This window comes from Cavia porcellus, unplaced genomic scaffold (assembly GCF_034190915.1).
Source record: "Cavia porcellus strain 051 isolate PalLab524CR breed Dunkin Hartley unplaced genomic scaffold, mCavPor4.1 scaffold_8, whole genome shotgun sequence".
Classification (NCBI taxonomy): domain Eukaryota; kingdom Metazoa; phylum Chordata; class Mammalia; order Rodentia; family Caviidae; genus Cavia; species Cavia porcellus.
This window is the reverse complement of record NW_026947491.1, coordinates 81,017,120-81,044,321: the sequence shown is the minus strand read 5'-3', so window position 1 is coordinate 81,044,321 and position 27,202 is coordinate 81,017,120. Positions and strand designations below refer to the sequence as shown.

General features: G+C 33.8%; 1 long non-coding RNA gene across 2 annotated transcripts in view; it reads right to left on the bottom strand.

Annotated features, from left to right (window-relative positions):
- LOC134477375 (uncharacterized) overlaps positions 1 to 27,202 on the bottom strand; it is a 94,736-nt gene that overhangs the window by 42,282 nt on the left and 25,252 nt on the right. The window contains exons 2-3 of one of the 2 annotated variants that reach the window (XR_010049407.1): positions 21,611 to 21,721; positions 17,298 to 17,362 (exon numbers count right to left, since the gene is read on the bottom strand). This is a non-coding gene — a long non-coding RNA (uncharacterized LOC134477375). Of the gene's footprint in view, positions 1 to 17,297; positions 17,363 to 19,459; positions 21,440 to 21,610; positions 21,722 to 27,202 lie in introns of those variants that run through there. The other variant, XR_010049406.1, reaches the window with a different exon arrangement.

The following is a 27,202-nucleotide window of genomic DNA, read 5'->3' as shown; positions in this document are numbered from 1 at the left end:
CTTAAAAATAGCAAGGAAACAAGCAGTAACAATACAAAGGCTAGACAGTGACAAGAGGATCTATAACTTAAGAATAAAGATTGTGAAAGAAGAAGCAGGGGTACAGAGGAACCACAAAGGCTATTCACAGAAAAAATTAAGGAAAACTTCAAAAACATAGGAAAAGGAAATGATATTCAGATGTAGTAGACATACAGAACTCCAGCAACCCACAGCCAAAACAGAGCTACACCCAGGTATATAATAATTTTTTAAATTTTATTTAAAGAAAAACAAAACAAAACAAAAAAGTAAAAGGGTACAAATAATACAGAATTTCAAAAAAATAAACAGTAAGAAATCACTAGTTAAGAGATTACATATTGTCATCTTAGTAATAGTTTTTCAAGTTACAAAATTAAAGCATATAAAGTGGACATTGAAACAGTGAGACTGCAAACAGTTGTGTTCAATGATCCAACAAAAACTTAGTAATATGGTCATCTATCTTACACCCCTAAACACACTTGCAGCTGTGTCTTTCAGAGCACTTTCTTTTCCTCTCTTTTTTACAATAACATTTACACATTTTGGGTTTTATTACTCCCGTAGTTCTTATTACTTTTTTTGGAAGAGAATAAAACCAAATGTGACAAAACAAAGCAGTCAGCCAAAACAAAAGATGGACATAGTACATGATGTAAAAACAGAATACAAGGTAATCAACAGTACTTACCATAATGCCTCTTGCTACCTTCAAAAGAATTTCCTATATCATCAGGTATAATAAAATTGAATAAAACCAATAAAACTGAAACATTGGAGACAGTACTGAACTTCAAAAGAAGATAATAGCCAAACCAGAATGGGCATCATAGTGAATCTTATTGCCTTCAAAGTAGTTGCCTATACCCTCAAACTTATCAAACAGAACAGAATAGAGTAAAATCAGTGAAAACAAGATGGTGAGAGCAATACAGAACTTCAAATCGAGTTAATAGGAAATAAAAAAGTTACTATAATATATCCTGCTACTTTTTAAAAATTTTCCCTTAATTAAGGAAATAATAATAATGTATAAATAATTTTTTTTAAAAAGGGGGAGATTGAGATAAAAGAGGACATAACAACATAACAACACAGGTCATAACAGAACAATTTAAGCAACATAGTATTTCACCACAAGATATCCCAACATAACGGTAGTTACCAGAGTGTCTCTTTCCTTGGAATATTGGAATAAAACTTCATATACTATAGCATCAAACATATTAAGTCAGTGTGAAACCATTCAAGAGGATAAAAGTATTACAGAGTATTTAGAACCATCTAACAGAAAATGAACAATGGTTTCTGAATTATCTCTTTGCCTATAAAAAATTTGTTTATACTATCACATATAATAAAATCCAGTAAGATACAACATGGTAAAACCAATGGAAACAGAAGAACAACAGTTTGATGGGACTTCAAAACAAGATGATATTAAATCAGCATGAACTATTATGATGTCTTGTTTTCTTCAAAATAGCTGTTCATTTCATCACAGACAATAATATCAAACAGCCCAGGATAAAAGCATTCCAATTAATGAGTGAAAACTTTATAAGGCTTCAAAGACATATAATGGGGAATCATGATTACCATATACTTTTATGTATTCTTATCATTTCTTACACTAGGGAAACTATTTGGTATTCATAAATGTGAGTCTGATTTATTTCACTTCATGAGTATGGTCTCAAGCTGCACCCATTTATTTATAAATATCTTAATGTGATCCTTCTTTATAGCCGAGTAGTACTCCATTATATAAAAATACCACAACTTTTTAATCCATTCCTCAGTTGATGGAAACTTAGGTTGTTTCCAAGATCTGGCTGTTACAAATTGTGCTGCTATAAACATGGGTGCACCAAGCATATAATAATTAAGATCACAGAAATTCAACATAAGAACATAATATTAAAAGTGTTCAGAGACAAGGAAAGATTACCTACAAAGGAAAACCCATCAAAATCATGTCAGCCTTCTTGGCACTATCATCAAATCAAGAAGAGTTTGGAGCAAAGTATTCCAAGCCCTGAAAGAAAATAGCCTGCAGCCCAGATTGATGTACCCTGAAAAACTGTCTCTAGAAATTAATGGAGAAACAAAATGCTTCCAAGACAAAGAGGAGCAGGGGGGATTCATGACCACCAATACAACTCTACAGAGAATATTTCAGGACATTCTGGAGAGAGAGAAAAGTACCAGGATTCCAGGAACAGTGGCAGAGAGGCCTTAATGAATGCAGCAGAAAGCAGAATGAAGAAGACAAGCAAACAACTAATGGCAGAAAAAGAGCACAACAGAAATGAGGCAGACAAGGTTGGCTATAATCTCTAATATAGATGGCCTTGATACACTAAAAAAAAGAGAGAGAAAGAGAACCCCAGGCAGAGTAAATCAGGAGGTAGAGTCCCCCAAGATGCTCTTTATAGGAAATACAATTAACCTGAAAAAGTGTATGTGGACCAAAAATCAAATACTAGAAAACAATGCTCTATGTGACAGGGAACCAGAGAATAATAGGGGCAACTAGACAAGTATTTGTGAATAGGTTGGAAAGACAGGCTTTAACAGGTAAAGGAGTAGAACTAGAGATGAAGTCCAGGAGGGAGAAGGTTCGGAACCACTTAGGTAAATAGCAGGTTGCCTCCCCAATCTAAAAACCGAGGGTGTTGGTGAAACCTAAGAATCACAGTGCACCCTGGGGGAGTAAAAGGGGAGAAATAGTCTTTAAAAAGATGGCAGAGGATATTGTTAATAGTGTATCAGGATTTAAAAGCCATATTACTCACACCACTCTGCTTAGATAGATTTTACTCTGTCCCAGTTTGTCTACTTGCACTAAATCTGAGGGCACAGACAGCTATCCACAAAATATCAGGATATAGTACAGTAATCATCTTTAATTTCCTATTAATTTAATCTGGAGCCCTATATAACTTATACTGTTTCATCATGACTGATCTTAGTTAAATCTGCTTTGTTTGATTGCCCTTTGGTACCAACAGATTTTATTCAAAACTGTTATGACTGATAGTATCAAGTCTGAGAGTATAGGCAATTACATTGAAGATGACATGATTCACTGTGATACCCATTCTGGTTTGGTTACTACCTGTTTTATACTATCTACAAAGTTGTGTTTTTATTAATACTGTTATGTACTGATATATTCAATTATACTATGTCTGATGATATAGCCAATTCTATTGAAGATAACAAGAGACAACCCAGGAACTCTGGTAAAACTCTTTGTACAATGGTCTTATATGTCTTTTTTCATTTCATGTGTTTATAGAAATGTTTTGATTTTTCTTGCTTTGTTTTGTTTCTCCCACTAATATAGCAGGATAGAAATACATGTTAAGACTCATGAATGTGTAGAACATATAAACAGTTCATGAGAACTGATTTTATCACACATGATGAAATGAAAAAAAAAATACATTGAAGCAATAGAGACACTAAAGTACCCACTGTTGATCCCAGAGTGTCATGATGTGAAATCCAGCATACTATTATTCTTTGTTCAGAGTGATTTTATCTACTTTGGTTTGTTTAATCTCAACATACATGAAGATATGGAAAACTGCATGTATGTTTAAGTGTACAGGATTGATAACCATATTACTAAATTTTTGTTGGATAGTTGAACAGAACCATTTGCCGTCTCGCTGTTTGAATCCCCACTTTGTATGTTTCACTTTTCTATCTTGAACAACTATTTGTAAGAAAACAATATGTAATCATCAACTAGTGATTTTTACTGTTTATTTTTTCTTTGAAAGTATGTATTATTTCTACCCATTTTCTGTTTTGTTTAGTCTTTAAATTTTAAAAAATTTTTAAAAATGAACCCAAGTGGAGAGTCTTATATATTTTGCGATATTTTCCTAATATTCCTCAGTCTTAAAGTTGCATCTCTGTTCAGTCTTAAATATTTTGACTAGATTGATGATTTAAACTTTTATAGAAATATTGCAGAGGGAGTTAATTACATGAAAATGATTTTTTGTTTATAAAAAATGTATAGATATATTTTTCTAAGGCAGTCTTGGACAAAGGAACACCCATGGAATCTTTTATGGTTGGGCTAGTAGAATTGTTATGATTCTAACAGAAGTAAATAGAGAAGTTTTAATGTTGTGAGCTTTATAACACATTCTGGGGAGAATTTATTTCAAAGTGAGATGAAAAATAAATTTTAAAAAAACCTTTTTTTCAGTCTCCCACACTGTAATCAATATTCAAATAGATGTTTCTAGAGATGTATTTCAAACCTATACATTTCAGAAAAAGAAAATTTATGTCATATTTCTTTCAATGTCTTTTGGGAAAAAAATTGATGTTGCTTGCATAACATTCCATACTTTATTTTCAGCTTTCTCATCTAAGAGAAATACCTTAATGTTTCCTTTTTCAGTGAGTTGACACTTTGTAATTTCAATCCTGAATGTTTTATGTTCTTATAACATTTTTCAGCCATTAAAATGGTGATGTGGATGCAAATAAGCACATAGCTCTACACTCTAATTTTCATGAATCCTGATTAGAGCCAATGTTTTGTTCAAATTAAAGGAGAAAATGATATAATAGTGTTTATTTAATATCAGCTTGATTTGAAGCCCCATCAAGCTTTTATTCTTCTGTCTCCATAGGTTTTATCATGTTGTATCTTATTGGATTTTATTATATGTGATAGTATAAACAAAATATTTTATAGTTGAGATAATATAGAAACCATTGTTCATTTTATGTTAGTTGCTCTTAAATACCCTTTAATACTTTTACCCTCTTGAATGATTTTACACTGTGTTGTTATGTTTGATAGAATACAAAGGCATACTCAAATATTTCAAGGAAAGAGACACTTTGGTAACTACTGTTATGTTGGGTTATCCTGTGGTGAAACACTATGTTGCTTAAATTGTTCTGTTCTGACCTGTGTTGTTATGTACTATTTCATCTTATTCTCCCCTTTTTTATATATTTTTAAATAAAAAAAGAAAAAATCAGTAAAGGAGAAATCATCTGAAACACAAATTTTGATTTCAGATGGTTTAGGAGTAAAACAGTGAGATAAAAAGACAAAACACAAGCAGGCTTTGTTTCTGGGATTTCAGTAGTATAAGTGCTTAACTAGGAAGATGCATGCACGAATCTTACAAAAACGGTCGGTGGAGCTTCTGAAGTAACTCAAAATCAGTAATGGAATGAAGATTGAGGAAACACTTTATTTCGAGCTGCAGTAGTTGTGATTTTGGCTAAATTACTTATCTACCCTGTGTCTTTTACACAGTTTGAGCTAAAAAATAGTTACAATACTAAATTTTATGATTTTGTTTAATTCTAATTAAGATACATATAAGACATATAACATTTTGCATATGAAAGTGAAAAGAAATTGAATATTGATCTTTGTTATATATTGTTCTTATCCTCATGGGCAAGTGGGTAATACATCTAAGTATTCTACAATCTGATTAAAAATACCTACATTGAAAATTGATGAAATATGGGTGTGGTGGTGCACACCAATAATCCCAGAACTTCAAAAATTGAGGCAGGAGCATCTCTGCAAGTTGAAGGCCAGCCTCAGCTACAAAGTGAGTTTAAGACCAGCTTGAACTGCACAGTGAATCCTGTTTCAAAAAACAAAAACAAGACAAAACAAAAAAACAGAAATTGACTTCTAAACCCCTCCTTCATTTGCTAAGTGAAACAATTTTCCAAAAAAATTCAGGTGTCTTTCCATATATTTATCTATGTTCTGTGGATATGATGGGATAATCAGGAACTAAATCTGTATCCTCTATTTACATAGATTTTAGAGGTTAATTCATGGTTGTTAGTGCTTTTAAATTTCTTGTAAATTTTAGACTAGCTTGGTAATAAGACTTTTTACCACACATTTTTCTGGAATAATATCTTTGTATTTTATGATAGTTTAATAATAGGAATTGCATAATTTATATCATGGTTATTGTCTTCGTTACTTTTAAACTCATCGCTGAGACCTGATGCCCAAAGTTTGGCAAGGAAAGGTTTATTTTTTACACTTTTTGGAGGTCTCAGTCCATACTCAGTTGGATCCAAGGCAGTGTGACATGGCCGGGCTGCAGTTCATAGCGGCTACAAAGGACAAGGCAGAAACCAGCAAAAGAGTAAGACACGCCTTCTTCCTGTCATTACATCACATCCTGGCTCCACCCCTAGACCAGTGACCACATCCTGGCTCACACCCCAATCCAAGCTCTAGACAATGAGCCAATCACAAATGCATAATGCAAAGGCATGAGCCTTGGGAGCCATCAACTTAAAGCATGACAGTTATACATCAAAATTATGCCACTGTTGATAGTTTTGATGTAGGATATACATCAAAATATCCTAGCATTACTTGATAGTAAGATTCTATGTACTCAGTGAGAAAACTGAAAAGCTAGATCTCCCCTAAAATACAAGGTTTTTCAAGTTTTTGTAAATTATATAGTTCATTGGAGCTCAGGAAAGTAGGTATAAGTTAAACACACTGTTTAAGAAAATGATTGTTTTATTTATTCTGAGAAAAATAATGAATTCATTATAACTGTGGATGTGAAGTTATTAAATCAAGAAAGGGAAGATTCTCTCAGAAATATTTCTGATCAAAGCTGCTTTATTTGCATTGTGTCATCTCTTCTGTCTGTATTCTGAACCCTGTTAGAGAATGTCTTTAGGGCATGCCTCACGCTCTGAAGCACTTAACATTTATCACCATTTTCTTAGAACTTGCTTTTCATTTCCTGTGTTGAGTAAGCCAGTGATTGACCTTTGTTCTACAAAGAAAGTACTTCAAGATAAAATGAGAATTATGAAGCCTTGTCACCTTTTATACAGTGTAAAAATAAGATTGTAAGACATTGTGAGCAGGCATACACTTGAACAAAATACAGCGTGACGTACACAGCATAGCTCCTCATGCTTCCAGGAAATATATTTACAGATTACTTTACAGTCAGTGCCTTATGCATTCTTTATATTACTGCAAAGATGGCACTAATTTGCATTCCTACTATTCCATATACCCTTCTAGTTGTCTACATTGTTATTCAGATGGAAAAAACAATTAAGCAACATAGCACTTTGCTGCGTACTACTAGCATATTTAGTTTATTTCTAAACAATGTAAGCATTACATATATGCATTTAAATCTACTAATTAAAAACAATGTTGTACTTTTATAATAAATATCTTGTGTTCATTTGAAGTATCCTATGAAAGCATCTATTCTATTGTATGCATATATAACTACATTTTCAGTTATTTATCTTCTCCCACAGTTATTTTATAAAAAGAGAAAAATAAAAACAAATGAAATACTAAAACCAAGCAATAACAAGAAATAATTTAGAGATTATTTATTATTTTTATTATACTGTAAAATAGTAGTATTCAAATTTATCATTGGCATTTACTACAAATTTTTCACTTGGATTGAATTGATTTTGGTAAAGTAGAACTTAACGAAAACTTTTACAAACTTTAATATTCCATTCATTCAACAAGCCTATGATCTGCTGATCAACATTGAGTCCTGTGACAGATGTTGGGGATGCAAAATGAGTAAGAAACGAACAGTTTTACCCTCAAGACAATGTACAAGTAGATGCACAATTTATAGAGACCAACAGTTCCTATGACTGAAATAAGAACAGGATGCAGTACAAGCACAGAGGGAAGAACAAAGCATCTCAGTTGGCAGTGCAGGATATAAAATTGGAAATTAAGAAGAAATTCATCAAGCAATGAAGAGCTGCACTGAATGAAAAAAAAAAAAAACATACTGAGGGTTTCACAGGTTGTCCAGGTATATGTCCATTTCTCCTTCAGACTGAGGTCATAAATGTTAAGCTGAAATGTGCCTCAGAAAGTGTAATCAACCCACATTGTATAGCAAAGACTTATGGTGTTGGTATGACTTAATTTAAAGAAATAGAACTTTGTGATGGAACATTCAGAACTTTGGCCCAAGGAAGGTTTTTATGCACGTCTATTCCACAGCAGTTCCCCATTAGCTCCTTACTTGATAACTTCTCCAGTGATGTCTTCAGAAAACTTAGTCATTTCAATGTTGAATTTGACTATGTAAATCTTTCCCATGTGAGTTTCACAATTGTAATTCAAAAAAGATTAGTGCTAGTCAGTTGTCTTGATTATTAGGGAAAAAATTGAGTTTGTGAATTGTCTTCCACCTTAATAGCTAGATTTGATTGAGCGAGCCAAATGATTATGTAATAATCAGCCAACATCATGGCCATTATTACAATATAAAATGCTCAATGCCACAGTTTAATTTGGTCATGTTGCAATGACAGCTGTGAAATGAAAATCAATTATAGAAACAAAAGAATAAGCAAAATATATTTGTTTAATTGGTTAAATTAAATTTTACTATATGGAATGGATCAAGCTGAAGAAATGAGAGTAATATGCCTATTTTTTGAAAGTGTACATTTAGTTTTCTATTTTGTTAAACAGATTGTTCTTCCTGCAATAGAAAAAAGATTATAATTTGTTTAAATTTGATTATTTAGGAATACAGTAGGGGCAATTTTTTGAAGATAATCATATATGGTTATATGTCTAATTTATTATCATTTATCTAGGCTAAAAAAGATGGCAAGAATTATATAAATTCGAAAAATGAAATGTACCAATGATTCAAGGTATGTGTAGAATTCTAGAATTTCCCATGTATAAAATTGAACACTATGCCTTCAATTAATAGAAAAGCTATGAACTCAAATTGGATAACTCACCCTCCAAATTACTGAATTACCACTTACCAATGCAATTGATTAATTAGATATCAAATAAAAAATATTAGTTTGCAGTCAATTTCAACAGGATAAAACAACATAATATCTATCCACAAATGGGCATGAGGAAGATGGTAGGCTCTGTAGTTGTACTGAAAAGAGACAGGATGTGTTTTCAAGTAAGATAAGTCATAGAGCAATGTGTTATACACCTAACCTTTGTTCTTGGCCTGATATAGAGGTATGAGGTACATGTATAGTGAGTGATGTTCTTATGTAACTAGCTAAGTCTGAAAGACAATCAGAGGTAAACTATTTTCTAAACTATTATAAAATAACTGAGATCTCCCTTTCAAGGACAATGTGCACAGTATTAACAGATAAATGAGGCACACTCAGAATCAACTGGCTTGACCCAACCAAGTTTTTCTAGTATGGGCAAGGTTAAGAGTCTTGGTGCTGCCACTCTCGCCAAGTGTCAAACTACTTAGAAATACACTTTGTCCATAGCAGTGTTAGTCTATTTTTTATCGTCTGATGAAATACCTCACACTGGGGACTTACAAAGAAATGAGAACTATTAAGCTCCATGTTTTCAAGTCCACAAGTTTAAACAGCACTGCACAAGGTTCTGTCAACCTCCTTGACCACATTACTGCATCACAGATGACATCACAATGGCAGAAGCAGGACAGCAAGTGATTGTCCTGTGAAACAGGAAGCCATCAGCTCCTAGAGTCCCTTGAGAATTATGTTAGTTCCCTCCTGGGGCAAACTTTCAGTGACCTAGGTACCTACCACTAGGATCTTCCTCCTTAACATTCCAACATGTCTTCTTTTTGTCACATAGGGAGTAGCAAGATTTCAGCACATCAACCTTGAGGACAAACCACATCAAAATCCTAGCAGTGATTTCCAAAGAATGCAGTCAATGGGAAAGAAACAAAACTATACATTTAAATTTTCAAATAAGCAGTCTTGTCTCAGAGCATAAAGAAAAATATCTTGATATTCTCATTCTGGTGATATTCCCCACTAATTTACAAATATTTTTCATTCTGCTTTTGGTTTGGCGATACTTTTTTTATTTTCATGTAAAATTTTTTCAGGAATGAATGTGAAGTAAACAAGTCACTGTCTAGGGACATGTAACTGTCTTCGTTTCTCTTGAGAGTTGTCAACAAGCATGTAGCATACATGAAATGCTTGTTTATGTTTACCATATTTATGGTAGCTTCTTGTTAGTACCGAACACATGAAGACCAGAAATTACTGAAAATCTCAGCATCTATGTCAAAAGTTGGAGAGTATGTTAAGAACCCTGAAAACGTGCGTGTACACTAACAATTTTGCTTTGTAAGACTGACTTTACATTTAGACTAATTGCTTGCTTTCAATTCTAATTTTCTTGTGCATATAAGAAAAAAGAAAAAGGTTTCAGTAGCAGATTAATTTCACGAATAGTTAAGTAATACAAATGTCATTAGTTTCATCCCATACTTCAATTAAAGTATCAAAGAAAAAAATTATGATTCTAACAAATATTGTATGTTTTCATTTAGTTTATGCAATCCACATAAAGGTTTAGAAAATTTGTTAGGTTAAAGCTAAAATATCTGACATGATAAATGCTAGTATAAACTCACTGTTCAAATTTGAAGATGCTTTTTAAGATGATAATGGGAATACAAGTTTTGGTACAACATAGTTCAAAAACAAAAGTAGATTCTTGCTAATTGAAAAAGGTCTAAGAAATTCAAATGTACTTAGAATTGGTTTGAATGAACTCTTTAACTACCAATGGTATAGAAACTAGCTACCAAATAAAAAGAAGAGAAATAGAATGTGAAGTATCAAAATATAAAACTAGTTTTACATGTATAGTGAACCTTTTGTTATGAAGCTGATGCTAACTATAAAACAATATATTAATGCTCCAGTATTTTTTCTGACTTAGCTTCCTTATATCAATTAATTTAAACATGTGTGTACTTTTGAATTCTATGTTCCAATTAAACTTATACATATAACTGTTTTAACTACATTTCATTAAAACCCCCAAATTACTTTCTATTTTATCTTAAAAATTTTTTGAAATCTTTAATAAAAGTATCTAAGAAATAGATCACCAAATGGCTTTACAGTTTTTATTGAATCAAAGCTCTCATTAAAATAAAACATGTGAGCATAAAACATTAAAATTTATCCTCACAAGGGCAGGACAGGAACTAAACAAATTAGATGATGAGAGATTACAGTTTTCAAGGTATAATTTTGTAATTGCAGTTTAAAATATTTCCATTTATACAAGTTTCCTTTGATTGCATTCTTAGTTTTCACGTGATAAATTTATGTTCTGTAAAGAAATGAAATTAAGAAACTGGCATTTCTGTTTGGTAAAGTACTCACAGTGAGCAAAAACTGGGCCATTCCTTCCTTTATTGTATTTTATCAAAATATTTGAGAAAGTCATTAAGGGAACTAAAAATATAGAACACATGCAAACTGTTATCTAAAATGTTTATGCATTGGATTTAAAAGACTCAAATAGTAAAATTTACGGTGATCTTTCTACATAAAGCAATATTCATAGAGAATGTAATTGATGTATTTATGTAGTTGATGTGTATTCCTGTGAGAAGAATCACCTGACAATGTCACGTTTGTTAAAGAAGTCAGTCCTAGTTTAGGGGACAAAAATGCATGACCGTTGTACTTTAAACTTTTGTGCACATTTAGAAACCTGGAAATTCCAGTTTTTCTTCAGGCATCAATGGACATTACATTAGTGAATGTTTCCATGGAAGATATTTAACAGCCTGAGCTGTTTTTAATTACAGCTAGTGTTCAAATCATATGCAAACAGAAAAGTACAACAGTTATATGGACACAGCTCAATAGTGATCTTATTTTTCAACCGAAAGTTTTAATAATCTGGAAGAAAAGATCCAACTATCATTGCAACCTCAGTAAAATAGTTTGATTTGGACTTGACTATAGATTGCTTTTTGGGAACATGGTAAGTTATAAATAAATTAGTCACACAGACAAAATGTCTCACACAGACAAAATTTGTTTCCAAAACACTAATAATAATTTTACTTCAACTGCCAAGTTTAGATGAAATGATTAATGACTGTAAATCCTCCTTAAGTAACCTGAGAAAAAGTAGTTGCTCTTACATAAAATATATACAAGTGTAGACTAGCTACTGAATTTCTTAAGACAGATAATTGGCATATGGGGCAACATTTTTCTTTCATCTTCTCTGAGTAGCACGGGAATGTTACAGAAATCAGAATAGTTGTTTGACTGTTACATTTTAGTTTTATATTTCAGCATAGATATCTCTCTAAAAAATGAAGTTACCTATTTGAAATGATACATACTCATTGGAGGCCTGGAGATGAAGCTTGTATTCCTATAGACACGTGTCTAAAGGCCATGTTAGGGGTATATTTGAAGCTCACAAGAAATTACCAGGATATGAACAACTTTAGGGAGAATTCAGCCAATCTAAAATTTCTTAACAATCATTTTGTATTCCTGAACCACTTAATACTTGGTAATTTTCTCTCTAATTCTAAATTTTTAGTAAATTAATTTCAACCTCTATATTACTGAATAAATATTGCGTAAGCCTAGATACATTTATCCATTTCAGTGTAACAACTTACTATGAAATAATAGAGCATTGCATAAGATATTAGTTCCTTTATACATGAAAAGAAATAATGAACTGATAAGCTTCTAGCAAATCAAACAAAAAATTCAGACCTGATACATAATAAAAGCATTGTCAATGACAACAACAGAAACAGTAATGGTAACAAAGAGCTTATTGGTGGTTTGTAATCTCTGTGCTGGATCTGTTGTTATATTGTTTATTAACTCATTTTACTCTAGCAAAAAACTGAGATGTGAAGAGATACTTAGATACTTGTATTAAATTGTAGGTGATTGGGAAATCCAGAAAAGGACCCAGACTCTCTAATTTAAATGTCTGTTCTTTTACCCACTCTTCTGGTTTTGATTAGAATCAAGAGAGATCTTTAAGAAAACATAATGGACTGAATGCAGCTAATTTGATAGTGTGGTTTTTCCTTCTCAAGTAATTTTACATTCTGTAAATTGGCTATTGAGCAAGATGTGTCCGTAAGCAAATTGTCCTAAATTACAGTGGAGGACACATTCTTCTTGCCTGCTAGGAGGGAACTGGGTGTACAGCCTTCTGCACGAAGCTGCCAGCAAATCCTGTAGCTGTTTGACAATGCATTCTGCTTTCCTGGCCTTACAGTAAAATTCGGTTCTCTTCCAAGTAGCGCTCATTTTTATTCCTGTAGCACATTGCTGACTGCCTTCTCCTCGCCACCCACATGAAGGTCAGAGCTCTCTCTAACCTACTGCTGTGTTTTTGCTGCTGCCTACAACATTTCACTCAGTCCTCCTACCTGCCTTGCTAATGTCTCCTTTCATTTTAAACATTGCATTTTCCTCCTACCCGCATAGAGAACTGAAGATCTCCTTAGAGAATTCGAGCTATTCCTATATAAATATATTTTTCAAGACTGACTTTCTAAAACAACAAAAGTTTGATTTTTCAACTCAGCACTGGTGTATATATTCCTCTATGCACACATATTAAAGAAGTGCTTCTTGAGTGAGTCTTATAATACATTTTGAATTATAAAGCATATGATTTGATAATATCGTGTTTCTTCCTCATGCTGTATAATTAAGAGTAATAATCCTGTTGCCATATTTTTGTGTTAGAAGTTTTCATGCCTATTAGAGAGTTTGCATTATTATTGCATCAAAAATTCTGATTTTGGTTATTGATATGTCATTCTATATTATTTTAAAATTTAAAAAATATTTTAGTACAAATACAAAGGCATATTTGATGAGATGCATTTTATGACTTGGTAAATTTATACATAAATGCACTTAATCAAATATTGGTTGGCCCCTAGTCTATGCTGGACGGCACAGTTTGGACAAAGAACTGAGTGTATGGAAGATACTGAAAGCCCAAGCATAGGGGGTTTGTAGTCTAACAAGGCAGAAAACAGAATGATGTTCCTTTCAGTGGTACTAAGATTATTTTACTCAGTGATCAGTGTTTCAAGGAGAGAAATAAAAGGAAAGATGGTACATAGCAATAGTACTTGAAATTATGACAACAAATGTTTAACCTATAAGTTTTGTGCTCATAAAATAAGGAAACTAGTCTATGTGTAATTTATAACATGGAATCAACTGACTCCTTAAAAGCTGGGCAAAGTTCAGGAAGTTTACAAATTTAGATTTAAAAAATATAAATAGATATAGAAATTTTTTTAAAATCCTTTAAAAACTTACTAGTTTCTTCAATTATGATTGAACTTTTGTACCATAAGAACTTTTCAGTAATTTTTGTATTTTGTTACAGCTACTGTAGATAGCTGAAGTTATTTACTCCCATTGCTTTTAAGAAATTGCAGTAGTCATTAGATGGACAGTTAAATCTTGCTACTAAATGCATTTATAGAAAAGCATGTACTTGGCTACATTAAAAGACTTTTTAAAATACCATAATGTCATTAAGTATAGTTTGCATCCTGTAAGATTCTATGTGGTGCTTTTTATGAACTAAAAGAACTAGATTTCATAAGACAAGACAATATGAAATAGAATATATGAATATAAAAGAGAATATGAGCACACTGCTTTAACATTTTAGTCTGTAGGGCTGGGCCACTACAAGAAATGATATTGAAAAGACAGCCAGAGTGTGGGCGAGTGACTTATATCCAAAATGAGTGAAGGGAATCCAAGGCCTAGAACAGCTTAGACAAAAATCTCTAAACTGAAAGACATTGATGGCCACTTACGGGAGGGTGGATAAACAGTTCTATATTTTTGTTTTTAGCTATGCTTAGCTGAGACACAGAACTGGTAGACCGATGCATTTTAAACATGGGTTGGGTTTTAGCCACAAGAGTTTGATAAACCAGAAGCACAGTGGTGAGCTTTTATTCCAGAGGTTGATGATGATCACTATCGAAATTAATCAAGCTGTGAAGCAGTAAGAATATTGAAAGTAAAGATAAAGAAGATGGAAAAATGTGAGGATGATAAAATAATGTTATTATAGGTTCTGGTGAGATCTGAGGATTGCTGAATATGAATTTTAGAATATTAGCATATTAGAATGAATATACAGGAAGATGTAGACAAATACATGATGCAAGATATTTTAGGGTTAGTACTGACAGAATACTGGAAAAAGCACAGTGATGTGAGTTAGCTCTGGAAGATGAGTTTTGTCTCTACAACACTCACTTTATTGAAAGTAAGGTGTTCACGCCTTTACGCATAGATGTAGAATGCTGACTTTCTGGAAAGCCGAAAGTATTAAATACATGTCTACTGAAGATTTATAATAACTTTGAGCTTCAAATGGATGAAACTTTTAGAACTGGAAGACAAGAGTAGAGAACAGATTTGGCTTTATTTCTTAAATGTTAATATGAGTCAATAAGTATTATCACCTTTGTTATCAGCAGTGACACATAACATCCAGTAGACATAGCATACTGGCTACCACAAGAATAAATGATGACTGTGATAAATATTTCTTTTATTGTTCAGAAAAAGTTGGAATTTAAAGAGGTCTATTAAAAATGGAAACATTTTCTCTCCTGCAAAACTGAACTTTTAAATAAAATACTTAAGTATCTTCTGACTATATGGTGATTGAAAGTTGCTTTGAAATTTCAGTTCCATTCCCAGATAAACTTTCAGTCAAGTCTGAACCAAAAATCAACAGTTTTTAACTTCAAAGACAAAGAAATGGGCACTCATTGAAAATTCTTATTTTCAGGTATACTTGAGGTTCTCTAATAATTTAAGAAATCAAAGAATTGAAAGAAAAGGGAAGATAATGAATTAACATGTTTTATGTACATGTACTGCCTCTCTGTGATGAATGTGATCATTATTTGCTACAAACATACAGTAATTTAAACAAGGTTTTTTAAAGGAATCAGTAAACTGTGGAAAGGCCCAAAGTTCATTTAAAAGAACTAGATTTTTGTCTTAAGAAACAAGCTTGCCAAATATTATCCTCTTAACAAATAAAATTACTTAGAAGAAGGTCAACATAGTGATGTATCAATGATAATTGTTCCTGGAGACATCAACCAACAAGCAAGAAACAGAGTAAAATCAAAGGCAATTAAATCTTCCAGGAAGAAAACTGCTGTACTAGGAATTCATAATCTAAACAAGAGATAAAACATAGTATTATCAGGCACAATTAATTAGACATAAGGAAGATAATTCAATCTTTCCTTCATTGCTAGTGATTGAACTCATGGTCTCACACATGGTAGGCAACAGCTGTACCACTGAGTTATAGCTCCAACCCAGTTTAATTGTACTTGATGAGTGACGCATTTAATAAGTGACAGAAATTTACTGCTGCAGAACTCTTTGTTTTTCTAGTTATCTGCTCATACTAATTGTGCAGTTATTTAAAAGTTTAATATTGCCCATATAGCTCACATTGCAAAAGTTGATTTTTTATAGTGAATAGTGAACTTATCTCTAGGTACATACTATCTATCATGCAAAATTGGAAGCCCTTAAAAGACAGATGTTCTGCCTTTTTTTACTGTTAGATTACTATCTCCAAGAGAAGTGCAGCTCTGTTATTCAGTAGCTACTCAACCAATGTTTCCTGAGAGAAGCATAGGAAAAAATATATCCAGTGTTTACTTTGATACCTCAGAGCAGGGGAAGTGGAAGGCAATATAAGGAAGTAATTTGACTTTTGGGGTTTTGTTTTATTTTGTTTCCTGAGAGAAATAAGAATTACAATAACTCTATGTATAAAAATCATGACTGAACAGGCTAACCAACAGAGGCTATAAATATTGAAAAAATGTGATAGAGCTCATGTTCTTGGTATAAACAAAATGCAATTGTAAAAACCCCATAAAACAGTCAAAGTTTAGTTCACCTGAGAAAGTTAGAGAGAGGAAGCTAAGGAGGATGAGAAGGGGGAAACACAGAGCGGGTCTTGAAAATGCAGAAGAAGCCTTAAGATATCGGGAAAGGAATGTCACAGAGGGATCTGCCCGTCAAAGGTAATGTCAGAGGGAAACAGCACGGCCTGCATACTGGGGTCTAGGAGAGGGGCTGGGCACCTGATTCAAAAGGATTCAAAAGGTAGAGGTAGACTGAGCCAAGGAGAGCCGGGTGACTTTCATTGACTTGTCCTTTGCTGGGATGCAGTACCCGACATCTGCAATGTAAGGGAGGAGAAGTTGAATTTGGCTCAGAATTTAGAGAATTTGGTTCATGTTTGAATGGCACCATGCAGGGAAGGTGAAGTTGAGTAATGCTTTTCAGGTCCTGGCAACAGGGAAGCAGAGCGGAAGAACATTGCGAGAGAGGAAGAGAGAAAACCAGACACTGACCTGAAATCCGCGCCTCCATTCTATATCCAGACACAATGTGTGCTCCTCAATCTCCAGGTGGATCCCTGTCAATAAAATTGAAATCTCACAGTACAGGTCACAGTATTTTGCACAACTGCAACTTTCTCAAAATGTGTGAATGTACATGTTTCCTAGATATTCCTGAAGAAAGAAAAGTCAGCCAAGGAAGTTTGAAATGAGAGGAAGACTATAGCAAAGATGTTAAGCAATCATGGAAAGAGAGCACAGTGTCTCTGAATGACCTGTCACAAAGTAACAGAGCCACGTATAAGAAATGATACTTTCTTTCCTTCTCACAAAACACAAACACTATGTATGCATAATAAAAAATTATTTTAAAAGGCTAGCCAGTGCATAAGTCCAACTCTAGGGCTCTAAGGATACTAAGGCAGGAAGATCATAAATTTATGTCTATTCTGGGAAATTTATAGAGTGATTTTCTCAGAAAAATGATTGAAGAAAGGGAAGGAGGAAAGAAGGAAGGAAGGAAGGTAGAAAGGAAGGAAGGGAGGAAGGGAGGGAGGGAAGAAAAGAAAGAAAGAGAGAGAGGGAGAAAGAAAGAAAGAAAGAAAGAAAGAAAGAAAGAAAGAAAGAAAGAAAGAAAGAGAGAGAGAGAGAGAAAGAAAGAAAGAGAGAAAGAAAGAAAGAAAGAAAGAAAGAAAGAAAGAAAGAAAGAAAGAAAGAAAGAAAGAAAAGAAAGAAAGAAAGGCTGAGAAGGACTGGAGATTCAACTCAATGAAAAAGCTCTGAGTTTGATCTCTAGTTCCAAAGAATAAAAACAACTAAAGAAAAGTCCCAGTGGCTCTTTTTTAAAAAATTTTATTTAAGGAGAAAAAAAAATAAAACAGAAAAAGGGTACAAGTTATATAGAATTTCAGAAAGAATAAACAGTAGGAAATCACTAGTTAGTAGATTACATATTGTCACCTTAGAAATAGTTGTAGTGACAAAATTAAAGCATGTAAAGTGGACATTCAAACAGCGAGACTGCAAACAGTTTTGTTCAATGATTCAACAAAACTCAGTGATATGGTTATCTATCTTATACACTTAAATATATATGCAGTTATATCCTTTAGAGCACTTTATTTTCCTTTCTTTTGTACAATGACTATTACACACTTTGGGTTTTATTACTCCCACAGTTCTTATTACTTTTTTTTGAAAAGAGTAAAACCAAATGTAACATACCAGAACAGAGTCAGTCAAATCAAAAGGATGGACATAATAATGTAAAAACAAAACACAAGGTGATCAACAATGGTTACCATACTGCCTTTGCTATCTTAAAAAGAATTTCCTATATCATCAGTTATAGTAAAATTGACCAAAACAGTAAAAAATAAAACCAAAACATTGGAGACATTACAGGACTTTAAAACAAGGTAATAGTCAACTGGAATGGGCTTCATAATAAATCTTATTGTCTTCACAGTTGTTGCCTATACTTTCGAACTTGGTACTTTCAAGCAAAGCAGAATAGAGGAAAACTAGTCAAAACAAGATGGTGAGGGCAATTCAGGGTTTCAAATCAAGTTAATAGGAAATCAAAGTGGGTTACTATAATATATCCTGCTATTTTTTATTTATTTTTCCCTTAATTAAAAAGAAAAAAGTAAATAATTAAAAAAAGGAGATTGAGATAAAAGAGGGCATAACAACAAAACAGCACAGGTCAAAGCATAACCATTTAAGCAAAATACTGTTTCACCATAAGATATCCTGACATAAAAGTAGTTACCATAGTGTCTCTTTCCTTGAAATCTTTGAGTATAACTTCATACTGTAGCACCAAATATATCGAGACAATGTAAAACCATTCAAGAGAATGACAGTATTACAGGATATTTAGAACCAACTATCAGAAAATGAACAATGGTTTCTATATAATCTCCTTGTCTATAAAAATTTTTGCTTATATTATCACATATAATAAAATCCAATAAGATACAACCTGTTAAGACGAATGGAGACAGAAGAATAAAAGCTTGATGGGACTTCAAAGCAAGATGATACTAAATCAGCACTAGCTATTATGATATCTTGTTTTCTCCAAAATAGCCATTCCTGCCATCCAACATTCTTGGCCTCATTTCTGTTGAGCTCTTTTTCTGTCATTAGTTGTCAGTTTGTCTTCTTCATTTTGCTTTCTGCTGCATTCATTGTGGCCTCTCTGCCATTGTTTCTGGAATCTTGGTATTTTTCTTTTTTAGAATGTCCTGCAGTATTCTCTGTAGAGTTGAATTGGTGGTTGCAAATTCTGCTAGTTCCTCTTTATCCTGGAAGCACCTTGTTTTTCCATCAATTTCTAGGGACAGTTGTGCAGGATATATCAATCTTGGCTGGAGGTTATTATCTCTCAAAGCTTGAATTATTTCCCCCCACGCTCTTCGTGATTTGATGGCTTGTGCCGAGAAGTCTGCTGTAATTCTGATGGATGTTCCCTTGTAAGTGATCTGTTTCTTGTCTTGTATGGCTTTTAGTAATCTGTTCTTATATTGGATTTCTGGAATTTTGATTATTATATGCCTGGGTGTAGCTGTGTTTGGGTTGTAGGTGGCTGGGGTCCTGTATGCCTCATACATCTGAGTATCTTTAGCTTTTGCTAAATTAGGGAAATTCTCTTGGATTATTTCTTTGAATAGCTTTTGTAGTCCATTTGTTTGTGTCCCTACTTCTTCTTTTTATGTTCTTAAGTTATAGATCTTATCATCTTCTAGCCTTTGTATTATTGCTGTTTGTTTTCTTGTTATTTTTAAGAAGTTTTTCATTTCATGCTCCCACATTACAAATCTGTCCTCCAGTTCAGATAATCTATCCTTAGTTTCTTTCATAACAATGCCAGCTTTCAATAGAGTTTTTAGTTTCCTTATAATCTTTTTGAACCTGCTTCACGTATTCTGTTTTCTCTATTTTCTCCATCAAACAATTCTCCCTTTTTTTCTGTTCTTCCATTCCACCATCTGTTTTTTCTTGGGTGGTGCTTAGCATTTCTCTAACTATTGTACTTATATCTTGCTTTATTTCGTTAAAAACGTCTCTTTTGAACTCGTCTATGAGGCTCCAGAGATATCGCTTTATGTCTATTGGTGCCGTGTCTGATACTGCATGTTTTCTGTCCTCATTCTCCTTTGCATTCACCTTTCCTGGATCAGTGTTCTCAGGATTGGGGACTGAGGACCCTTTCTTGTTGCTTCGTCTTCCCATACTTTTTTTCCTTCCATACAAGTGAATATAGGAGGCCCAGTTTTTTTTTCTCTTTGTCTGTTACAGTTTGTTTAAATTGTGCTAGCTAGGTGTTCCCGCCCACTGCAGTGTACTAGGGAGACACAGAGCTGGGCAGCGTCTGCTGGGCCCGCCCCTCCAGGTCAACCTACCAAAGGCTTCACTGCTAGGGTGCACCTCCGGGCGCTAGGACCTGGTTTGGGCTAGCCTACTGGGTCTTAGTCAGCGACGTCCCCCAGGCCAGGCACTCCCCACCAATCCCGCTTGAGAGGGGAATATGCGACTAAGGACACTGCAGCGTCCTGTTCTGGCAAGTCTGCCTGGTCCCAGTATGTCCTTTGCTGAAGCCTCCTACTCTATGGAAGGGTCTCCGTTCCACTCACTCACCACAGGTCGATGCAGGGCTCCCCACCAGTCCCATTCTCAACTCCATTTGCTGATTCCCACTCTCAGAGTTTTCACGTGTCTCTCTTCCTGACATGCCGATTTGGACACAGCAGTGGCAGCAGGAAATTCAAATTGCAGCTTCCAATGGCACAGGTTCCAGCTTCTGCGCTGAGATTTTATCTCTTCCTGTTATAGCACCGGGATTGCATTTCCAGTTGGTTTCTCTTAGCTTAGTTCATTCCTGGGTTGGCAGGGTATATCCCTCCTTGCTTAGGACTCCTCAGATTGCCCCATTCCTGGATTCTAGGTGGGGTATCTCAGAGAGCCTCTGTAGCTGCTGCTATCTATCTGCCATGTTCTTCCGGAAGTCCCCATCCCAGTGGCTCTTGCAATTCCATTTTTCTCACATGTGTTTCTCTTTAATTTCTCAAGGATAAAGTTTACAGTGCATCCATTTCTAACAGCTGCTCCTTCTAACAGACCTATGTGTGCTACAAACGTAGAAGTTCCTGTATTAACTCAGGAGAAAGAAAGGAATGGTGGAAAGGAGGGAGGGACAGAAGGGAAGAAAAGAGGAGACAAGATGAGAAAAAGTTAAACCGGTTAATGTGACAGGATTCCTGGACATTACTATACTTAAGTTTGTGTTGGTAAAAAAGAAAAACAAATATGCATCTCACTTGCTTTCATTTTCCCAAAGCACAACTTAATCCATGCTGTCATGTAGCTCCTGGTAACAGACTCACACCATAACAGCCTCCCACGCCACAAGATCAATGGAACCCTGGAAGCTACAACAGAAAGAAATTAGAATGTGCATCAAATTTGTGGCGCTCATAAAGAAAACACATTTGTCCTTCATGTATTTTTAAAGAGACTCTTGTTTCATTATATCTTGTAAATGTTCTCTGTTCTGCACAGCAGATAGAACTCAACGTTAGTGCTATCTCATTTTTCAGTACAACACAGAGCCATTCAGTTTTAATAAAGATTTTGGTGGTAATGCTATTATGTTTCAGTGCCCACTTATTCTATAGGGACCTTATAATGCTTGAAAAAGAATTTGATGCATCATTTATTTGTTTTGTTTTAGTCTTTCCTTACACTCACATATTCAACATCTAAGTTTTCGAAAAAAAGATTATCTTTTTGGTTTTCTGTGTCTCAATGTTTTCACTACCACATAGCATTGTGTAAGATGTTTAATAAACGATTCTCATTTTGAACAGCATTTTAATGCGTTTACTTAAATCTGTGCTTAGAACACATAATTTTAGATTAAAAATGCTAGTTCAGAAATTATGATATTTAAGTAATTAATTTATCTCTAAGATCAAGCTCTGAAAACCGTGAATTTTATTTTATTTTGAAATAAGTGTTCCTCGTGCAGATTTTTAGAAATGTGTGTCTCTCATAGTACATGTACAGAATAAATATATCCACATAATCTTTCAAGTAACCCACTTTAGTCACTTACTTTTTTCTGACACTGAGTCATTGCAAAATAGAACAATTAGCTGAAATCCAACTAATGTATTGTGAAGTTGTTTTTTCTTATTGTTTTAAATAATTTCTAATATTGAAAACAAATTAGTGAGCAAAATGGAGATTATAATGGAATCTGTATTGCTAGTATTTTAAACATATAATGGAATTCAATGCACTTGGATTTGCTAAAATTTTGTTTCATGATGAAATGTTTGTAAAAATACTATGTAGTTTTTAATATGTGGAATTGCTTATAATTTCAATAATTTTTGAAAAAACATGTGATAAGCTTATTGTATTTATTGACCTGACATTTCTTGAGTCAGCAGGATAATCTAGCATTAGGCAAAGGGATCCAAAAATATTTTATAATTTTTTAGTAATAATAACAATTACATTCCATGTTGCTTTATAAAAATCACTATCTAGATTTATAAACTTTAATTTCATTAGTCAATGACTAACTTTAGTATGCTATAAGATTTTTAATAATAGATTTCTAGACTCTGAATCTATATACTTGGCACAGATTATTCAACTAATTTTAATTTATGCTATTAGTGTGATTTAGAAAAATTGCTCATTAATTATTTTAATACCTAAGATTAATATTTCTTATGAATCTTTTATTCTAAGTAATGCTGCACAAGTCCAAGATATTTGTTAAAACTATCTTATCTGTATCAAAGGAACATTTTAAGTATTTAATCTCAGCTACCTATTTACAATATTTCTATCATCTCAACACGGATAAAAATATTTAAAATCAATATCTGTCAGAGCGATGAAATCAGGTTTTATAGATGAATGAATAAGAAAAATGAAGTCACAATGTATTAAATTGCCTCATTTAATTCATTTTGCAGTGAAGTCAAACACACAGTTAAGAACAAGCATAGAATTAAGATTAAATATTATGTAGTTTGTGTAACATAAGAAACTCAAAGTACACATAATTTAAAAAGCAAAATAAGAGACATGCTAGGAAACAGGAAGGCAGACTGTAAAGACAGGAAGGAGAGTTGAGGAAGGAGGGGGAGAGGAGGGGAGGGAAGGCAGGAGGTTTAAAAATGATTAAGATGTAATACATGCACAGATCAGTTCCCCCAGCTGAATGGAAGCATGATGTGTTGTAACCTTATGCTGATAAAAACTTGAAAAGCACAGGAACAAAAAATTCCTTTCAAGTAAACCCCCCGCAAGTCTCTATCTATCTATCATCTATCTATCTATCTGTCTGTGTGTTTATCTATATTTAACTTGCTAGCTAGCTATCATCGATCATTTCTATGTATCTATGGAACACAAAAAACTTTGCTCTTAATTCTACACAATCACTTAGTAGATAAATGTGAGGAACATAATAATGTCAATATACTGAATAATGCTAATATTTTATATTTTCACATTTGTTAACCAAATCCATTTATATGGCATTTATAGAATTTGTCTCAAAAAATGGACCAGTATCAGGAGTAACCTAGAATAGATGGATGAGGTACTGGGGAAAAGGTACTGATCTAGTCCCAAAAGATTTACATATATGTATACATGTTATGAAAGATAAGTAATATTTTCCCTTAGAAACTTATTGGTGTGATTGCTAAGGAGAAAGCATGGGAAAAATCATTAGCAAGCACATTCATAAATATATAATCGAGGGAAAGTAGTTGACAGGAACAATAAAAATATGTAAGCTTCATTTGTCTCTTTTCATTTAATGATCCCACTTTTATCAAAATTTGGGAACAAAAATAGATTAATAAGCCAATAAACTACTAGATATGGTAGACAAAGTGAGAACTCATAATGTTTGAGAGAGTTACAGGGGCAGATAATAAATGTCATCAGAACACATCCTTCTAGCTGCTGGGGATATAATAGCTCAGTGGCAAAGCTTCTGCCTGGCAAGCACAAGATCGTGTGTTAGATTCCTGGTACAAAACAAACAAACAGACAAAAGAAAGAACATATTCCTCAAACTGCAAACTTGTACTCTTTGACCAAAAGTTTCTGCATCCCTGCTCACTTGTATCGCCAGTCTTGGTTTGACCTTTACCTTATAGGAGAGGAGTTTGACTCTTTCTGGTCCCATATGTAAACATATCATGCAATATTTGTCTGTTTCTCCGTGGCATATATAATACATCACACTTTCCCCTTAAGTCCGTGGTATCTATAGTTAATGTATTTCATGCTTCACAATGGTAAAAGTTGGGCTTTGAAATATTTTCTTATAAATATTTGATCTGACAGTTATATTAATTAGCCTCATTTCCTCATTCTGCAATGTATGTGTGAAATTAATCATTGCTGAGTAAACTATATCACAGCAGAATTCTTAGAGTAAGTACCAGATGGACACCTTCTTTTCAAAAATATAAAACAAGGAAGCCTTGAGAGGCTATTTCATGGCTTTAGAAAAATGCTATTACTCCTATTACTCCTGATATTCTGTGTCCAGCCAAACTTTCATAAGTTCATTGTCTGGGGCCACAAAGTGTAAACTGAATCTAGAGGATGTTGGAGGCCATCCTTGTCCTGCCCTTTGAGCCAGAGTGTACCAAGGAAACTGCCCACTTTCCCCAAACTGAAGCCCTACGCCTAATGACAATGTAACTGGATAAGCCAAAGCCTGCTAAGGCTCACTTTAAATCGATGTAGTAGCAGTCCTAATAGTTTATCCTGCTGAAATCACGGATTCATTATTGGTCCTTGTGTCATCCTGGCAAGAATGCTTTATTGTTTTGCCATTATTGTCCCACAAATCACTCAGTACCCGTCCACATGCACTAAAAAAAACAGCAAGCTGGACAGTCTTGGTCTTTCCCGTCCTGAGGCATTGACCTCCCAACCCCCTTTATGCATTGCTAAATTGTCTCTGTCTTATCTTATGATTTCACCACACCCCTCACTCAGGCAGTTGGGGATGCTGGTAAGGTTCCCGATGGACCATGAGGTAACCTTCTCAGGATGACTATAAGGCTGAATTAACCAGCCATTGACTTGCAAAAGGGCATAACCCTTGGGTGAACAATCTTCTCACTAAGAATTGAGCAACATGGTATCTCAGCCCAGTAATTAAATTTTACTGTCTCTTAACATGCTTGTGTAATACCCCCACCAGTGTATTCACTGAAAGCACTGACTTATGATCACTTGTGTTATCTGTCTGTAATACTTATTACAGAACAGTCTTTCAGGATAATTTAAATCTGTGCTTCTGGACCTAGGTTATTCATGTTTGCTTTAGAATAAACTATTTTCTCATTTTCTTCTGAGAATAGGGGAAATGGGAGGATGGGATATGGAAAAGTTAATAAAAAGTATAAATAAATTCCACAGTGAAAGTGTTTATTATGTATTGCAAACATATATTAATAAAAAAGGGGAAACAATTTTAAAAATCAAATGTATCTGTTTCAACTTTTCATCAATATATGCTATTAAAATGTCCCATTGTACAGCATCATTCAATGAAACTGATATTTGTTAAAAATAAAAATCAAATTTCCAAACAATTAAAGGGTCCAGGAATGTAGCTCAGTGGCATAACACCTGCTTGGCAAGCATTAGGTCCTGGTTTCAATTCCTAGTACCAAAAAATAAACAAAAAATAAAAACAAAATAAATATAAACAATTATATTTGAGCAAGGTAGATTCAAAACAAGTCATATTTGTAGGTAGAATTTGGATAAATGAGTTAACTTTAAGATATAATCAAGACTGTTGAGAAAGATCTAAGATTCCAGACAATGTTGTGAAGAAAAGCATAGGATCCAAGAATTCTTAGATTTTCAGGCGAAGGCAAAGAATCCTAGAGGATATCAGTAAAAGTAAACAAGTGAAATAACATGAGGATTATGATAAGTTGTCTGAGAAGTTGCAGGAAATAAGGATATTGAAAACTAATCATGGAAATTCAAGGATTTGACTTTCTTTCACAAAAGATCTACAAAGGTTTGACAGCTTGTTACAGAGAATAGCTAATAACTAAAGTAAGATGAATTATGTGAGTCAAATTATATCCTTGTTGTCCTTATTTTTAGAAAGCTTCTTACACGTATTGTGCACATCTGTAGATGATTTTAAGTGACCACTTTTTTTTTGTCGAACTCAGAATCAAACTCAGGACCTTGCACTTACCAGGCAGGTGCTTGTGCTGCTGAGGTACAAGCCTAAATGACCAGTTTTATAATATTGTGTGCACACTTTGAGCAGGCACTGTGATCTCTTTGTAAAATATTTATAAAATACATCTAAGAAAAAGTGTTTTGTCCTTTATTTGGAAACCCTGCCTCTTAAATTTTCAGAACTAATTAGATACATGATAGGGGAAAATAACTGTAAGCTTAAAGATATTTAAAGCTGTATTCTATTGATGGGGTTTTAGCCGTCGGGTGCTTTTTTATATATTAAAATTTTTTATCAGCATATATGTGCAGTACATGCATTTTACAATCACCCTGGGGACTCAGTACGTGTATGTAATACAGCTTGGTTTCTTTTATTCTCCTCATCTTCCCTCCCCTCCCCTTCCTTCCTTCTCTAATCCCTTTAACCCAATTATGATTCTTGCTGATACTGTTAATCTTAGCTCATGTCCATGACATATAAAGTTTGCATTCACCAAAGTTATTAGGCTCCTGTAGACAGCACATCTTTATTCTAATTACTTCCCCTTTTCTCCTCCTCATCCTCACCCTTGTTGTCTTTGATTTCTTTCCTGTTGCAAGTGACCCACCCCTTGTTCCCTTCCACCCATCCTTTATTATTTACTTAG